Raw genomic sequence first — 3,718 nt, 5'->3', positions numbered from 1 at the left:
GAGTGTTTTCTGAGCCAAAAAGAACAACTCTGAGTGGAGGTCATGGAGGAAAAAGAATTTATTGGCCTCACAAAGCTAGCGTCAAGCAAAGGCCACTCCCAGCTGCAGTGGCAGCAGTGCCAGGTGGAAGGACATGTCGCCAACGCTGAGACGCCGACACTAGTGAGAGGCGACATGGGACACAGACTGCAGGGGAGGCTCGGGCTGGCTCAGGGAAGGGGCAGGACCGATCCGAGCAACACGGAGGAAGAACTCGTTGGCAGCCACGGTATCCGTGCAGCAGGATGGCTGGTCAGGCTGAGGGGCCGCATGCCGGGCACCATGTGGACAAGAATGTCCTGTGCCAGCCAGGCAGGGAGCCGGTCGGCAGGAAGCAGGCGAGCCGGGGCCCAGCCGTTCAGCCGCTCCACCGCTCCCTCCTCACACGCTCCAGCTCATCTTGTGTTCTAGCAACCTCTTCTCTAGACACGCTTTTCCTTCGCAGCTCTGACGGGCTGCCACACCCATCCTGGCCTCAGTGTGGGCCTTGAGTTCCTTCTCTGTTAGTAGAGACGGCGTCTCTGTGTTACCTAGCCTGGCTTTGAACTTGCAATCCTGCTGCAGCATCTCCCGCAGCTGGGAACCCAGGGCTGTGCCACCACGCCAGGCAGCAGTACTCAGCTGTGGTCTGCTCCTTGTCCTCCTTACTCCTCAGCTGCCATGGCTCTGCTCACTCAGGTGATTTACTACTCCCACTGTGTGTTGGGAGGGAGGGGACAGCCGCTTGTGCTCGGCCTGCCATCCGGAACCAGAGCTTCATTCTTCTCTAAATTATTTCTTGCCTCTTTTTTTTGCCACCCCCCCCCCCGGCATGTGCACTCTCCAGAGAGAGAGAAAGAGAGAGGGAGAGAGGTAAAGTAAAATATCACCCCTCCCCTAGGGGGAGAATGGCCACACCACAATCCACACGAACACATATGCCCAGTGTGATTTTCAAGTCGCTGAGTACAGGGCTCAAACTGTGGTCGACCACATGGGAGTCCAGCACCTTAACCACCAGCCACCGGATGGTCCCTCTTTTTCTTTCTGAATGTGCACCACCTTCTTTTATTAAGAGAGAGATTTTTACTAGAGAGCACATGTGCTCGCCAGAGAGACAGAACGCAAGAAATCCTCCCCCAGAGGGGCCGTGCCTTCTCCATTCTCCTCTCAGGATCTTGGGGAGACACACACAGGCGTCTGGAGTGAGTTTTAAGCTGACAAGTCAGGGTCTTGAACCGTGGTCGACTCCGTCAGAGTCCAGCATTGTAACCATTACGCCATCTGCTGGTCCCACAGTTGTTTATTAGTATGTTGTTAACTACTTAAAACTCTGGAAACGAGTTTTTTGTGTTTTGCTTTTCACAAAACACACATCACAGTGTGAACACACAGTAGGTATTCGGTAAGTGTTTAGGGGCTGGCCGGTGGCGTGGTGGTGAAGGGCACTGGACCCCCAAATGTCTGACCGCACTTAAGAGTCCTGGACCTGGTGGCTTGCTTTCTCACTTTCTCTCTGTGTCCCTCTCTGATCAAATTAAAATAAATAAAAAGCAATTCTTTAAAAAAGGTGTCTGTAACTGATTAACTCTTCTGTTCAAAGATGATAATGGCATATGCGCGCTCGTATATAGTTTTTCCCTTCGGAAAACAGTAGAAAGACCATCTCTGAATTGGAAACGGAATTGTGGGAAGTTCCCTCTCAGACAGAAGAGTGCTAACTCTTCTGCACTAAGGAAAAACTGAAGTAACTGAGCATAAATACTATCTGCTGAAAGCAATGGTGACGGATAGTGTTACTGGTTGAAGCAACTGAGGAAAAACTGAAGTAACTGAGCATAAATACTACCTGCTGAGAGCAATGGTGACAGATAGTGTTACTGGTTGAAGCAACTGGGGCAGGAATGGGTTGAGGAAAAGCAAAGTAGCAAAATGGAATTCAAAACTAGACTTTGTAGTCCAGCGTTTCTATGGTGTCATCTTCAATGAGAGCAAGAAGCCAGGGCCGGCAGATGGCATGGTGGAGATGGCTGGACCCCATGTGGCGGACTGCACGGTTCTAATCCCAGACACTGGCTTGAAAATCACCCTGGGCACGTGTGTGCCCAAAATCCTGAGAAGAGAATGGAGAAGGGACTGTGGCATGGCCATCTCCCCAAGGGGTGTTCTCTCTCTCTCTCTGGCAAGCACATGTAGCCTATAGCACAAACTAAACCACCACCAAAACAAGTCCAGGGGTAGGACAGGAACAAATGGATTGGAAACGCTAAGCTGCCGGTAGGCCTAAGGACAGCTTACCAAACACCATCGCCTTCTGGCTGTGTGGGAGGCGTCTCCTTCCCTGACCCATGAAGCTGGCGGTAGCCAGTGTGACTTCCTTTGGCTAAAGAAACGCGAGAGGAACGCCACTTCCAGGCACCAGCTGTAAGAGCCCATGTGGTATTTGCTGTGTCTGCTTTTGGTGTCAGTAATCGTGGAAGCACGTGGTTTTCTATACTTCCCAATTCCTCAATGCTGCTAATGAAGTTAGGCCTGTGTGAGCCAGCAATTAGACCTATTTTGTTTAACCTCCTGAGATTGGGGCTTTATCTTTCAGTATAACCTAGTCCGGGGGCACACAAAATACAACCTGCCAGCCATCTGCCTGCTTTGCTTTATTGGAACACAGCCACGTGTCCTTTCTGTATTATCTACGGCTACCACCGAGTTAGGCAGTTGAAATAGATTCCATGGCCTGCAGATCTAAACCATGTACTATTACCCTTTAAGAAAAGTTTGCTTAGAAACCAGTATGGAGTTTCTCAAAAAACGAAACATTCAGGCCAGCCAGTGGCCTGATGGTTCAGGCAGCTGGATCCCACGCCGCTGTGCAGTTTGTCCCAGACCACTAGCCTGAAGAGCACACCAAGCACATGTGCGTGTGCGCCCGAAATCCCAACAGGAGAATGGAGATGGGATTGCAGTGCGCATCCCCTTTGGGGAGTGCTTTCTCTCTTTGTAGAAAATTATTAAAAAAGAAAAGAAAAAAAAAGCTAGTCACAAAAGACCACTTCCATTTGAATGAGAGGAAGATGGGTTGATGGGTTATGGTTTCTTTTGGGGTAATAAATGATGATTGCATGACTCTTTAAATAGATTAAGAACTACTGCCTGAACATTTGAACTAGGAAAGAGTATGGTACGTGAATTTTATTTCGATAAAACTCCTATTTAAACAAGTCCTTCCAGGAAGATGATCGATGTGAATCAGGGCGAGGTCAGGCACACATGAGCCAGGGTGATATATATATCTTGATATATCTCTTGTTTTCAACAAAAGCCACGAAGTACGTGAAATCTTCAGTTTCATCCAGACTTCCGTTAGCGTGTGATTGTGAAAAGAAGCCAGCGAACCACTCGCGAGGCGCAGGCTGTATCTTCCAAGGTAGGAATAACGTGGAAAGCTCGGGAATCACATCCTTCGGTCCTGACGATTTACGTCCAAGGGCAGGTCCCGGTTACTATTTCCAGGGTACAACAAACCGTCCTCTGATTTCACAAAGCGCAACGCTGTGGCCGGGTGGCGGCCCGGGCTGACGCTTACATAACGCGTTTCTCCCCGCGCGGGCGCCCAGAAGCCGGCGCGCTGTGCCAGGACGAGTGACTCGGCGGCGAGGGCGGCTCCGCGCTCAGCGTCGGGGACGGGAGCCACGCGCAGGCC

Source organism: Tupaia chinensis, unplaced genomic scaffold (genome assembly GCF_000334495.1).
Source record: "Tupaia chinensis unplaced genomic scaffold, TupChi_1.0 Scaffold140356_1, whole genome shotgun sequence".
Lineage (NCBI taxonomy): Eukaryota > Metazoa > Chordata > Mammalia > Scandentia > Tupaiidae > Tupaia > Tupaia belangeri.
The sequence above is the reverse complement of the archived record's forward strand: the minus strand, read 5'-3'. Positions refer to the sequence as shown.